This window comes from Camelus dromedarius, chromosome 14 (assembly GCF_036321535.1).
Source record: "Camelus dromedarius isolate mCamDro1 chromosome 14, mCamDro1.pat, whole genome shotgun sequence".
In the NCBI taxonomy this organism is placed as follows: domain Eukaryota; kingdom Metazoa; phylum Chordata; class Mammalia; order Artiodactyla; family Camelidae; genus Camelus; species Camelus dromedarius.
In genome coordinates, this window is record NC_087449.1 from 66,150,851 (window position 1) to 66,165,869 (window position 15,019).

General features: G+C 57.2%; 1 protein-coding gene across 14 annotated transcripts in view; it reads right to left on the reverse strand.

The window, feature by feature from the left end:
- Positions 1 to 15,019, reverse strand: part of CAMTA1 (calmodulin binding transcription activator 1) — an 829,301-nt gene that overhangs the window by 205,033 nt on the left and 609,249 nt on the right. The gene's annotated exons all lie outside the window — the stretch shown is intronic.

Sequence of the window (15,019 nt, forward strand, 5' to 3'; positions counted from 1 at the left end):
CATGGAGTATTTGTAGAAGGGAGTATAATGTGGCTCCTGAAAGAGAATGTGGAATCTACATCCCTTAGCCCGGAAAGATGCTCACGAGATGTTACGTAGTGAAAAAGAAAAAAAAAAGCAGTTTACAAGAGAGCAGGAAATTATATGAGTATATTTAAAGATAAAAGTCCACCTAGTTATGTGCCTAAAAATAGCCTGAAAGTTCATACACTAAAAATATTGAGTTATTATATCTGGAGGGCGGGATTTCATGTGATTTCTATTAGCTTTTTACTTTTCTGTATTGGATTTTAAAACATGGGCACGAGTGATTTTCATAATTAAAAAGGAATAATAGAGCGGTGTCCATTTCACAAAGAAGAGCTCACTAAATGCCCCGAGCACGGACTCCCTTCACTGCAGAGAGGACTTCCTTTCATTTCTCTAAAAATATGTGATCTCTCCCTCGGGGCCCCTTCCTGTGGACCCTGAGGAGGGAGCAGGTCTGTGACAATCAGTTGGTTTTCTGCCACGCCTTGGAGGGATCAAGGTCTTCCCAGCCTTGGTCCCTCCTCCCTTTCTATGTGGGGTTCTCCCTCCCATCTTGGGGTTAAAGAATGAGAAACACAAAATCCTGCAACATCTGAGCAGGAGGGAGCCTTGGGGAGCCATCTGGTCTACCCCTTACCCCAACTCCAGCTGCCCCTACCTTTAGCCTGGCCATTTTGGATGGTCCAGGTCTGCAGGGGCTGCATTGCAGCCAGGAGGAAGCTTCTCCCAGGCCAGAGGAGGGCCGTATGGGCTCTGGACCCTGGCCAGCAAGCTGCCTAGCTGCCACTGGCCGCCCCTACGTCCCCTGCCTCTTCCCAGCCCCCATTCCACAGCATGACTCCAACAGGACAGCAGAACAATTTAATTCCTATTACAGTATAAAAATTAATAACATTAAAATGTCATGATCATCCCACACTAATTAAGCATCTAATGAATAATTAGCTGTGGACACATCTGACATTTTTGGTCATTAACTTGAGCAAGTGTTTAAAGTTCCCAACAAAACCCCTCTGTGGTGGAGCCTGTAACTCTGTGCTCAGCAGCAGAGACTACAGAAGCAACATGCATTTCCCAGTGTGCAGGGAGGCGGGGGCGCCAGGGGCTGGTCCCGGGGGGCCTGGTGCAGGGCCGGCCCTCTCTAACTTGGAAAGCTGTGCTGGGGAGAGCGTGACACAGGGTGGGGGCCCACGTCATGAAGCCTTGGGGGCCATCAGCAGCCTGAGCGCCTGGGTCTGGGCCACCAGGCGCCACAGTCCCTCGGCACCAGGCAGACTGTCTTACTGGGGCCTGTGCCCTCTGACCTGTCGCCCTCCTCACCTGTTAAAATTCAAGGAGAAGCAAGAACCTGGGGTCATCTAGCAGACCTGCCCATCCAGCAAAGTGAACTCTGGTGTCTGAGGCTTATGCAAGGTGTCTGCTGAGCAGGGGCTGAAGGGATAGTTGCCTGGGAGACCACTGGAGCCTGGACTCCCCTCCTGCCCTCTGGTGCCTCTCACTTCCAGATAAGCTGGGACACAGGGGAGAAGTCACCCTGCCAAGGGACAGCCTGGCCTCCCAGCAAGAGCCCTGGACAGGGTTTAAACTGGAGGATGACAACCCCAGGTTGCAAGACCACTTTCGATCCAGCCCTTGAGATAGCTCTGTGCTCAGTACTCACATACTTAACCCCAGGAGAAAATGGGGCACAGAGAGGTTAAGTGACTCACCCAAAGTCACCCAGCAGGAAAGCACCAGTGCCTAGATAAGAATCAGGCCTTCTGGCGCCATAGTCTGCGATTTAGAGCCCTCTCTTTATGGTTCCTTTGTAACTTCTTAAGGAAGCCTCCCAAGGTTGCAAGAGCAAGGACCTGCCAGAGCCAGATGAAAATCGCCCCGAGGGAGTGATGCTGACAAGGGTTCACAATCTCAGGCGGAGGAAGACTTCACGGACCCCTCTGGGCTCTCAAGGCCAAGCAGAGAGCCACAGACACCTTGTCCTTTCGGTTTTCCTGGTTTTCCTCCAGGTCTGTCTTGAATCTCAGTCATACATCTCCGCTGGCGGGCTCTGCAGCTAATAAAGAGGGAGCCTCAGGGGTTCCGCGTGGAACAGCCTCAGCACCCCAGGATCACAGCTGTTGGATCCGCTCCCAAGGTGTCGCTGCGGGAGGATGGCGCCCCTCCCCCTGCCGTTCCTGGGTACCTCAGGAAACGTGACTGTCTTGGTCGGCTTGGGCTGCTAAGACAAAATATGGCAGGCTGGGCGGCTGAGACAACAGACGTTCACTTCTTAGAGTCTGGAGGCTGGAAGTCCGCGATCAAGGTGCTGGAGGACTTGGCTCCTGGTGAGGGCCCTCCTCCTGGGTTGCAGATGCCACGTCTCCCGTGGCAGTGACAGATCTCGGGTCTCCTCCTCTTCTTATGAGGACACATCCCAGCCTGGGGGCCACTCTCATGACCTCATCTAACTCGAATCACTGGCAGAGGCCCCATTGGGAGCTAGGGCTTTAAGATATTTTTTTGGGGGGGGGACTAATCATTCAGTCCATGGCATAACCTTACTTTGAAATAGGGTCACTGCAGATGTAATGGGTTAAGATGAGGTCACACTGGAGTAGGGTGGCCCCTGCTCCAACATGACTGGTGTCCTTGTGAAAAGGGGAAATTTGGACACAGATGCACATAGGGGGACGGGATGTGAAGAGGAAGGCAGGGGTGGGGGTGATCGTCACAAGCCCTGGAACCCCAGGATTATCAGCAAACCAGCAGCAGCTGGGAGAGACACCTGGACCAGGTCCTCCCTCAGCCCCATTTGGAACCAACCCTGCCATCACCTCGGTCTTGGTCTCCCAGCCTCCAGAACTGGGCGACCGTAACTTTTGGTTGTTAAGCTGGGATGGGTGCCAGCAACTGTCATTTCTTTTATAGGCTCCCTGGACTGAGGACTGCCGGTCTTCACTTTTCCACTTTCCAAAAAGGTGACTCTGACCAGTGCTTTAATGAAAACAGGGAGCGTCATTTAAAGTCCTGTTGTGCCGAGCGTGGCAACTCTTTCTAGCGTGAGAATCAGTTGGAAAGGTGTGTCTGGTCCCTGGGCCCGTGTGCTTGGCCAAAGGGACCTATATTGCCTGGAGTGAAATGACTTAAGAATGACAGAGACTGTGGGCCGGGAGACTCACTGGTGAGCGGGGAGCCTTTTCCCCACTGGCGGCCCAGAGACCAGGAGGGGATCCAGGCAGCTTTGTGTGGTCCAGTCCTGGCCTCGGGCCTCCCTCAGTGCATTTTTTATGGCCAAGTTATAAACCTCTGAGAAATGGGGTTTATAATGGAAACTCTGACACCACCTAAGATATCGCAGCACTGCCGGGTGCGCGCGGAACACAGCCCTAATTCATACCCCACTCAGGGACCCCAGGCCATTCTGAAACTTACAGACAATAATCCAGAAAGAGAGTAAACCAGGAGGAGGAGAAACGGTGCCAGTGTCCGTGGACTATGAAGTCTGCTGAGGCCGACAGCTCAGAAATCAAGCCGGTGTAACAGGCTCTGGTCTCTACCCTGCGCTCTGGTGTCCCCTACCCACCCCCGCCGGGGACCTGGCGGAGACGTGCGGCCCCACCATCTGGCCAGATGCCACTCCGTTCATCTACCAGCTGTGTTCTTAGGGTGAGGACTGGAGAACGTGGAAGAGGGAAGAGAGGGGCCCGACCAGCTTTGATGGAACAGATGCGTTTATAAGAAGGTTCCAGATGGGGTGAAGGGGGCAAACCGTCTACTCACTGGAGACACAATTTATCCCTAAATGGGGGCAGAGGCAGCTGTGCCCACGCGGCTTGCCGCCCCCAGATCTTGGCTTTGCTGCCCCAGAGACAACCTTCCTTCCCAGGGGCCGCTCTCTTGCCCGCCTGCCTGGGAGGGATCGGCAGCAGCAGATGAGGGTGGGAGGCCCAGCCTGTCCTCCCTGCGTGGCAGGCAGGGCTTGGGGCACCTGTGATGGGCCGGGCACGGGCAGCCAGGCTCAGTCCCCACCCATAGCATTTAGCTCTGGGTCTCGGGCCACGGCCATCTTTTCACGTGTTTTCCAGCCCTCTGATGACCCTGACTTTCTTACTCCGTAGCTGAGTGTGTAGCAGAAACCAGGATGGAGACAAGGGCCCTGGAGGCAACTTCCTCTTCTCTCCTCAAGGGCTAAGTCTGGACATCCTTGGACACTCGCTCCCTGGTCCTGGGACCCTATCCCTCCTTCCACCCTTTCTTCCTTCTTCATTCATTCATTCCATTCAACAAATATTTTCTGGACATTTGCCGTGAGCTGGGCTCAGCGCTGGGTTCTGAGGATGCACAGAGGACTCAGGGAACCAAAGTTTGGTGGGGAGTCACTATGTTAGTGAACCCAGGCACTAAAGCAGGTCCCCACGCATTTTCATCCATGCCCCCGTGCTCTGTTCTTCTTCACTGCTACGTGGAATTTCAAAGTGACTGTTACGACTAACAACAAGCAAAGCCACCAACACTTCGGGGAGGCTTTTTCAAAGCACACCAGCCCCACATCCAGCTTCCAGAGGACTCCTAACTGCCTCTTCTGCTGGAGAAGTAGTTCCCTCTCTTGGCCACTGGCATTCACAAGGGTCACCATGGCCAGGACAGGGTCTGCATAGCTGGTGACAGGGGACGGAAGCCATGGGCCTAACACGGTGCGGGCCACACGGCGGGCCCTGTGCTGCTGCAGAGCACGGGCTGAGTCAGAGACCAGGTCAAAGCCAGTTTCCCCACCTCTTAGATGAGTGGGGGGCCTCACTCCTCTGCACTCCAGGTCCCCCAGCCGTACTCTACCTGGTAAGGGTGTTGGCAGGTTTTACAGGATAACAAGCAAAGGGCCGGCTCCCTGTCTGGAACACAGAGAGTGCTCAGTAAACCTCGCTGGTACTGGAAAAATTTGTTGAAAGAACAAATGAGAGCGGGAACTGTGTGAGCAAAGGCCCTGAGGCAGGGTCCAGCATTCAGTCGACACACTCGTGTTGAATGGCTGCCGTGAGCTGGTGAAGGCGCCACCATGTGAACAGCAGGGAGACAATAACAGCCCTTCCTGGGGGGGTGGGGGGGTGGAGCTTGAGAGGAGGGGGCACACCTGCCGGTCAGGGCTCGGGGGCTCTTTGTAGGGTGTACATCAACGTTCTGAACTTGTCTGGGTGCAGCCGCCCCCGGGAGCCTTCTGGGGCCCGGGCCTCTGCAGCCGGGAACTCCGCGCCCACTCGGTGCTGGGCCTCGCGGCACGCCCAGCCCCTCCTCCCTTCCTCCTTCCTAGGAGCCGGGCTCTCTCAGCTCCTAGGAAAATGCAATTTGAGCCAAGCTACTTTCAATTACTGCGATGCCGTGCTCTGAGCCCACGAGGTAATCACAGGCCTGTTTTCGCTCCTGGGAATGTTTGGGGTTTTCCAGGAGCCAAAGGAGAGAGAAAAAGGAAGTGGAGCTAAGTGCTTCTTGGAGAAGCCAATGGCTCCGATAGACCCTGGGGCTGGGTTTGTACCCTGCAAGCTGCAGTCACCCCCACCCTCACGCAGGGACCGGCTCCCCAAAAGTGGAGAGGCCAGAGGGGTGTGACAGAGCCGGAGCCCTGGGGCCAGAGCAGGAGGCCCCCGAGAGCTGGGGATGATGGGGGTGTGAGTGTATGTGCAAGTCTGCGTGTGACCTGGGCAGGTGGGTGTGTGTGTGGGGTTGGGAGCGGGGTCGAGCGTGTGCAGACAGAGGCGGGTCTCTGCTGACGAGGCCCAGACCTCTGGCCTCACCCCTGGAGGCCTGGCTTGGCCTCTCAAGGCAGAGCTGGGAGCTCGGCGCTGCTGGGGGGCTTCCCTGCCCTCCTCGGGATGTTAGCTCAGGACCCTCATTCACCTGGACTCACCCCAGCCCCACTCTCCCTGGAAGCACCTGGAACATTCTTTGGTTTGGGGACATTCCTGCCCCAGATCTTGAAGCTGAAGCCTGGTGGGTCCAGGGAGGCCGCAGCACACAGACGAGCCTCCCTCAGCTTCCTCTTCTGGGAATTGCTCCCCCTCCCTCCCTCCTGTGTGATCTCTTTTTCTCCCACTGACATGGACATGACTGGCCAGCCTCCTCCTCTGTTGGCAGGAGCACAGAGGCCGGCCAGGCCCCTGGCAGACCCTCTAAATCTCAGCTCACAGGTCATCTGAGAACCAGGCTAAGAAGCGCCCTTCCTGGCTCAGGCGAAGTTGTGCCGGTGAGGCGCCCACGAGGTCCAGAGCGTCCTCTGGGACCTCAGCCTGCGTTTGGTCCTGTCCTCCCAGCCGTCACCATCCTTACGCCCTGTCTCCTGCCTCCCACGGGGCCCTGGGGCTGGATGCCTGGTTCAGGATGACTGGTTCAGGATGCTGCTGAGATATGCCTCCAGTCTGTTTTCGCCCCTGGAAACAGGTGTGGGGGCTGGTAGACAGAGCCATCCCCAGACCAAGAAGGAGGACTAGCTGGGCCCTACTCAGCAGGCTGTGGCATCCCCCTCGGGTACCCCAAGGACATTCCAAGGTTGTCTGTCAGCTTTCTCCTGGGCTTCATCCCAGGCCTGAATGTGCTGCCTTATTTTGGCTCCAGGTGGGCTGTCTTTTGGTCCAGCCCTCCCCCGCCAGGGCATCGTGGCTGCACCACAGCAGCCTGGCCCCTGGGCACAGCTGGTCCAGAGCAGATACAGCCCACGATGATGGGCGGTGGGCAATGACAGGCTTGCCTGGTTCCCTCCTGTCAATGGCAATGCCTGGGAAATGCCCCTTTCTTTACTACTTCCTTTATCAGGCAGCTCTGGGGCTGGGGACATGGAAAGGGGTCCACCCATCCATCACCCCTCCCCCAGAGTGTTATCCTTGGCCTGTCCTGGGGGTGACAAACCACCCTGGTTTGCTGCTCCTCAGGGAACTCAGGGACCACAGTATTCCCAGCAGCCCTCCGAGGCCAGACGGTGCCCCTACCTCTGCTAGGGTGGCCTGTGAGCCAAAGGACCCTGGACCACCCAGGGCTCCCTCCCCTCCCACCAGCAGGCCCTGAGCTCCAGCAGCCCCAGGTGGACCAGGATGACAGAAGAGGCTGGGCTTCTGCTGCAGGGGAGGGCAGAGGCAGGTGTGAGCATCCGTCAGTGCAGGAGCCGTGTGTGGTTGCTGAGTGAGTGTGTGTGCACTGAGTGTGTCCCCATGTGTGTATCTGCTCTCCACGTGCATGTTATTGCAGCACGAGGTGCCCACAGGTGTGCACCCGTGTGCACCTGTGACGGAGGCTGCGAACAACACTGACCCCCTGCCCTGGGGATTCTGATTCTGGGTGTGGGGGCAGGTGAGAAAGGCTGTCCATGTCCCTGGGGAGCACTTTTTGAAATGTGCACGTCCCCTAGGAGAGTCCAGCCTGTTCCCCGAAGTGACCAGTCTGGCTGTTCCTGCTGCCGCAGATCCCCTTCATTCTATGCGCTACTGCAGGAAAGAGATGAAGGACCAGTGCTCTGGAGTGTTCTTGGTGGTGCTCACCGTCTATTGCAGCAATGTGGACCGTCCTCCAGCGCATGCCCACTTCTCCCTCCTGCAGGTTGAGCGGGTGGTGGGGGGCCAGCCTCACACAACTCTGTGAAGAGCTGGAAGCCCAGGGCCTGTATCTCAGACAGACCAGGTGAATTTCTAAAGGAAACTGAAACTGCGGGGCCCAGGCTGTCTGACCATGGCTGAGCAGTCCTGTCTCGGCCCCTCCCTCCCTGACACACACCTGTCTGGCTGAGTCTGGGGATGCCGGGGGAAAGCAGAGCCCCATGCACCTGTGAACCCTACACCAAGCCCAGCTGACAAGGGTGCAGGACACCTGGGCACCAGGAGCCACCCCTGGTGGTTTCTCTCAGCCAAGACCGACTGTGGCCCCAGGGTCCTCGGCAGCGGAGCCTCATGTGGGCCCCGGAGGCTGACAGCCTGGGCCCCTCGGGCAGCCTGTGCTGGTCTCTCTGTGGTTGGGTCCCCGGCGGCCATGTGTTTTGCCACCAAAAGTCCTGGGGTGGGGCTATTTCCCTAGCTTGCTGGATGGCAGTCCTGGCCGGATGTGGGTCTGGGGGAGCAGCTCTGTCCTGCCCAGAAGGTCCCCTCTGGCCATGCCTGGGAGTCCTCGAGCCCTCCGGGGTCAGGCCGTTCCTGTCACATCACCATCACCTGGTCATCTCCTTCCTGGCTCCCCAGCCCCTGCCTCCTCCCAGCCCCTTTCCCCAGATCATGACCCTGACCCGCTCCTGTCACAGTTCTGTCCCCACAGACACAAGGGGGCGCAGGCAGAGGTGCAAGGGGACATGAAAAGCTCCAGGTGGGTCACACCTGCGGGGAACGCGAACAGGAGGTGTTACCAGGACCGCAGCGAGCATCTTGTGTGATGCTCACCTGTGGGTTAACCAGGGAGAACTGCAGACGGGCTGGCCTCCCCAGCTTCTGAGGGCTGGGAGCCTCCTCTTGGAATGGGGAAAGCACCACGAGAGCAAGTTGGGACGGTTCCTCGGAGCCCACAGGGAAGCCTCAGAGGACCTACAGCTTTGGGTTTGGCCTCCCGCCCAGCACAGCTCACAGACCACAACCAGCAGGCACAGGAGCTGTGCCGTGTGCCACGCCCCGGGTACGTCTTTATGAGCGCGATCCCACGGAATGTTTTCAGACGGGGAAATGGGCCACGGAAAGTCAGTTTCTTGCTGTGGGCTGCCCAGTGGACGCCGGATCTGAGACTGCAACCCATTTCCGCATCCTCACCACTGGTCGTCCTCAAGATCTGCCCGCTGGGACCAGTGGGTGAGGGTGGCGACCGTTCCCTCCCATGCAGTTAGGCATCTGCCAGCGGCCAGGCCAGAGGGAGACCCAGACCACCCCCCGGGCCTCTGCTGGGCCGGCGGTGCTTCTCCAGGACGTGCAGGCTGGGCTCCGCAGGGAAGCGGTCGGTGCCCTGGGGCCTGGGAACTGTTTGGTGGGCACGCCCTCCCTTCCTATGCCCTGTCTCCAGCGACATCTTCTGCGTTTTCTGCAGCAGAGGCCCAGGCAGGGGGGCCCTCCACGCTGCAGACTTTTCTCGTGGTCCCAGCCCCGCCCTGCCGTCCACCAGAGGTCGGGGGCATTTTCCAATGACTGGGCATCACTTTATCAGAATGAAGGCCGGGGCTATGAGGATCTGGCATGGGGTTTCCTAATGAGCCAGAGGGTGATCAGCCAGCTCCCCGAACCTGTGGGGCCCACGGGTGGCCCTCCCTCCCCTCCTCCTCTGACACTCACTGGCCTCACCAGGCTTCAGCTAAGAGCCGAGAATAGAGGGGTGAGTGGAAGGCTGCCTCGCCTTCCAGCAGCTCAGCTTCCAGCATGACTTCCCCTCCAAGCTCATCTATGCCCAGTGTGACCCACAGGAGGCCGAGCAGGGACCATACACCTCTGCATTCCTGGAACTGCTTTTTTGAGTGCTGAGCTCCAAGAAGTGTTCAAAGATAAAAAACAATAATTTATTACACTTCCCCACGATCCACAGTAAATTCATTTCTGTTCCTTCCCTGCCTTTCAGACCTTACACATCGGGTCCCCATGGAGTGTCCTGGGTCCTCATCTCGTTCTAAGGCCCCGGCTCCCTGAGCTCCCAGGGCCTGGGGCTTAGCTCCTCCTAGGAGAGGCTCCCCACATGCTGCCTCCCCAGAAGCATGCCTGCACCTCCTGGAGAAGCCAGGGGCTATGGGCCGGTCCCTGCTCCAAGGACCTCCAGCTAAAGAGGCCATTTGCAGACTGAGCTGGGCTCCCGCCCAAGCCCGGGACTGAGCAAATGCTTGGAATTCGTAAGGAGACTCTGCCGAGCTGCCGGAGCCCATCAAATTTTTATTGAATGCATTTCCTCTGGAGAACTTGTGTACTAAATCCTGCCGAGGCTGTGTTAGAGGAATAAAAATTCCATGCACAGACTCGACTGCAAATGTTTCTTCCCAGGGCAGAGGACACACTTTCTCAAAGGCTCTTTTTTTTTTTTTTTTGCACAAAGGCCGGGTTTGGGGTTGTCCTTGGCCAGGGCCTGGGGCCAGGGCCTGGGGGTAGCCTGAGAACCAGGGCTCCAGAAGGTTGGGCTTTCCCTGTCCACCTGGCAACGGGTAGGGTAGAGACCACCCTGGATCCAACCAAACCACACTGTAAGCTTCCGTGGACCTTGGACCCGTCCTGGCCACCTGCAGCCTGCTCACGGCCGCACCGCACGTCCCAGCCTGGAGTGAGACCCACCCGCCTCCTGCTGCTGCTCTTCTGCCAGGGGGCTGGGGATCACCCTCGTCCTCCTCCCAGCCCTCTCTGCGGCCTCCAGAGGCACAGGCTCGCTGCCAGCACAGGGGTCCAGATGCCCTTAACTGGAGGCCCTCGGGGCTCTGGGAAGATTCTGCGGAACATGAAGACCCCCATGGAGACACAGGCGGCAGAGGAATTTGGGTACCTGTGGGTGTCCATTCATCTTATAATCATGGAACTCTATGCAGTGCTGAAACAGATGGGTAAGCAGGGAGAGGCAAAGAGAAAAGCCCCCACAGAGGGGTGGACAGCCAAGATAGAGAACGCCAGTTAAAGCTGAACTTCAGGCAGACGATGAACACATTTTAGCATAAGTATATCCCAAACATTGTGTGGGATATACTTATACTAATTTTAAAAAATTGGTTGTGTCCAAAATTCAAACTTATATTTGCTAAATCTGGCCACCCTACACGCCAGCCTCCAGGGTTGACTGCACAATCTCCATTTCCTTGTCCCACCAAAACCCACACCCCACCAAGCACAAGGCCATAAAGGGATGTCTTCAGTGAGCCCTCTCTCTCCGGCGAGCTGAGAGGGCACCTCTGGTCTGGGGACGAATCACTGTTCCCAGGCCTCTCCCTTCAGAGCAGAGGACCACACCTGTGATTTATCCCAGAAGACAATCTGTGTCCCCACCAGGCCTTCCGACAGGCTCTTTCTCAGACTGATGCCTGACTCTGGTACTAAGGGCTTTCCAGGGAGATCCTCTCTGGAGGGTCCCGGGAGGATGCTCTGGAATCTGCTAACTCAGTTGCCTCTCCCTTGGCTACAGGCCCAGCACACCAGCATCAAAGGCAAACACGGCGCATGTCGCAGGTGGGTGATACCCAGCTTCCTCCAGCAGTGTTCACTTTCCTGGGAGGCCTGGGTGAGGCAGTCCTGGCCCCGAGGCTCCTACCGGCACCCCTGGGATGGCTCTGGATGGCTCTGGGTCTGGGCTATCGGTTTCCGGAATCTCCACCTGGGACTCCTCTTGTCAGCTAAGTCTGACCAGTGGAGTTGGGAGCCCTGATTCATCCTGGGGTCGGCAAAGACCCCGGACTCTCCGCTGGGCGGCAGCACCATCCAGACTGGCTGCTGTAAAGTGACAAAAAAACAGATACATGCTTCCTTCTCTCTGACGCTCACTGCAAACCCCAAGGGGAAGGGAAGCCAACAGGAGCCCTTGGTCTTCAGTGGAGCCGCTCTGACTCCAAGGCTGAGCTATCACGAGCATGAAGAAAGGCCCAGGACGGGCTGCTGCCACGGCTGCTGCGGATGGAGGCCAGGGCCTGGGACACCCACCCAGGGGACCAACCCACATCCTCTGGCTGGTGTGCCCGCCGGGGGGGTGGGCTGCTTTCAACCGTCTCTGCCTCAGCGTCTTGTCTGGGTACCTGAGGACTGACCCATTCTATGGAATGCTCTAGAATTAAAATGACCCCCCCCCCCATTAAGGTGTATTCCTGGCTATCTTCTGCCCTCATGGATGGGCTCTCTTAAAATTCTCTTCTGATTTTGTATGGCGATCTTCCCAAATAGATAAGTCCCTTGAGATAAGGTACATTTGGGAAAAATGAAGGAGCTGAAATTCATGGAAGTATTAGAAATACAGATGGCAGGCCGGCACCATGTGGGCGAGTGCTGGGCTGGCACCACACCGAGAACACGCTGGGATAACAGGCAAGGGGGATCTGCGGGCACCGTGCCGTGTGCCAGCAAGTGTGGAAGTTACGCAGGGCCGGGTTGTCATTCTTGTTCTCCGGATGGGCTGTGAGTGAGGATGGAGCAGTGGGTGGCTCAGAGGATCAGGGTGGGACCAGCCTGGGCTCTGGTCCCCATGTGAGCTGTTGACAGGCAGGGAGGGCTGGATTCTAGCTCCAGGCCTCCTCGGGGACAAGGCAGTGCCCAGCATCGTGGCTGGTGGGGTGGGGAGTGGGCCTGATGGAGGCTCCATATTTAGGGGGGCAGGGGTGCCAGAGCTATTCCAGCCTGGCAGTTCCCTCAGGCGCCCTCTAGGTGAGTGGCCTCGGGCGAAGCCGTGGCCACTTTTTTCTGTGTGTCTTGGGTGATGGATCTCACGTTCGGTGAGACTGAGAGGACAGTGGCCTTGGTGGGCTTGGCTCTTTGTCCGGGCCCCGCCTTCCCTGCGGGCGGCTTGACTTCTCATACTTTCTCCCCAGGCTGAGCCCAGGGAGCGAGCGTGTCTGTGTTTCTGCAGACCTCTGGGCTGAGCAGCCGACCACGTGGAAGACGGATGACGGGGGAGGGGTCGAGGCGGGAGGTGCCTCCTTCCGGCTGTGCTCGGGGCCAGTGTGCTGGGAGGAAGGCTGGCCCGCAGCCTTCTGGGAGGCAGAAGGACGGGTGGCATGACCTTTCAAGTGCCTGCCTCTAGCCAGGACGCCATACTCCCTCCGCCTTCGTTTCCTTAGGCACCCACATTGTAATCACAGCCCACACCAGGCAGGCAAGTCCTGACTTATAAGTTGATCAGTTCCCAGGGAAGTGTTGCAGTGGCCGTGACATTTTGGCACGGTGGCCGTCACCAGGGTGTCAAGCAGATGCTGCCACCAGTGAGGCGCAACTCCCTGTCTGCTGCGCAGGGACACGGACGGACACAAACACATACGTGTAATCAAACGCACCGGAACTTGCAGGCTGTGATGGGTTCATGGTCATGGTCCCTGCACACGCCACCCCCACCCCTCCCCCCCGTCACCCTACACTCTTTGGGGCTGACACATCCCCACCCACGTGCTGGAGTCCCTGTCTGCCCGCCACCCCACACCCGGAAAGTCATGCATGTTCCACGTACAGTTCCATCCCAGACGGAGCCGGTGCCGGCTCACACACCCCTTTCTCTCTCCTATGTGCCTTCCCACATGTGGGCTGCTTTTCAAGTACAGAGAAGCCCCAGCCTATTCAGGCAGCCCGTCTGAGGCCGACCTCGTGCAAAGACGAGGTCATCGCGTTGCTCTGAGCTGTCCCTCTGGGTCCAGACAGTTCTGCTCGGGATGCTCCCCGCCGTTCCTGGGGGAAGCTCAGAGAACTGGCCCCAGCCCAGGGGAGAGAGAAAGTGCTTCCCCAGTTCTGAGGAGGAAGAAAGGAGCTTTCATCTACCTGAGATGAAATTATAGCCAGCAGGCACTTCTGAACCAGACCAAAATAGAAAACTGGAAACAAGCAGCCCGACTATAAATTCCCAGAATTTGTGATCTTTCCTGGGCTGGTTTCTCCTTGAGAAGCTCTGGGAGTAATTCTGTTTGAAAGAGATCTAGGGGGTTCCTCGTGCAAGAGTGTGGTCCTCGGGTTAACAGCAGCCGTGTTAGCAGAAACTTCCCCGACAGACACTCGAGCCTTCGCCTCGCACCTGCTGGGGGCTCATGGAGACTCCGGAGTGGATCCTACTTTGCTCGCTGGCCCTCGGAATGAGAGGCTGGCTGTCAAGGGCCAGACAGCCTTGGACTCGGGCCCTCCTTGTGCAGGCAAGGTGGACACTGGCTGGTTGTCAAAGCAAACCAGTTCCCTGAGGGGGAAACTGGGTCCCAAGACAAATGATCTTAGGAGGGGCTCTGACGTCCGAGGAATTCATTGCTCCCTCTCGCCTCCTCTCCCCACCTGTGTCCCGACTGGATCCTCCCTGGAAAGAACCCCGGGCACAGCTGCAGGGATCCAGGGAGTCCTAACAATGAGGACTGAGGAGTTACAGAGCCACGTGAGAAAGAGCGGCTGAGCAGCAGTTTGTAAGCACTGCAGCTCTCCCCTGTCCCCCGCCTCTCCCTAGGGTGCGGGCTTGCCGTCTGGGTGGAAACTATTAGATTTTCAATTATTTACGCGCTTGTGTCTCTTTCTCCTCTGCAGCAACCAGACTAGAGTCTGATAAGTTTAAAAGAGGGATGGCAGGTGGGGGAGCCCTTCTGGAGTGACAGTGTGCAGCTCAGGAGAAGCTGGGGTTCCTTCTCTCTGGTCAAGAAGCAGAAGTAGGGCTGGCCCGTCACCCACCATCCTTGGCCCCCCGACCTGGCTCCAGGGGCACGCAAAGCAGGACAGGGTCAACGTTCTGCGTCCCAGGACTAAGTAAGCTCAATGGTCAAGGCTCCCGGGCCCTGGGACCCTCACCGTTGTCCTTTGTGGTTCCTGACTCTCTGGCTCCAGGGCCCCTAGACCCCTGGCCGGTACATCCGCAGACCCCAGCAGCCTCACTTGACCCCCTTCGCGGTTTCAATTCCCCAGAGACCTCCTGAGTGTGTTCCCCCGCCCCCTCCCCGCCCCTCAACCAATGACTTAGTCTTCCTGGCAGATGCCTGCAGCTCGAGAGATTGAATGCATTCTTATTTCCAGGTGCTATACATTCAGATGAAGTTCTTCTTTGGATCTTCTGCCCAGAAAAGGATAAATATTTCTGATCTATAGCAAATGTGTTTTCCTTTAGCTAACATCTTGGCAGGCAAGTACACTAATCTCCCAGGAAAATCTAGGGCCTGAATAGCAAGCAGATTTTTTTTTTCCCTGAGCAAATAGAAATTCTGAGTTGCTTTTTTAATGCTGCACTTTTTTTTTTTAAACAGCAGATCTGGAGAAAAATCACAGTCCATTAAATCTGCATCTCTTGAAAGAAAAACCCAGAAGGCCACCTCCCCATCAAAGGCAAAATGAACAGAGTTTGGAAGTGTGTTTAAAATGCACCAAGGGAGCAGCAGGCATCCTAAATT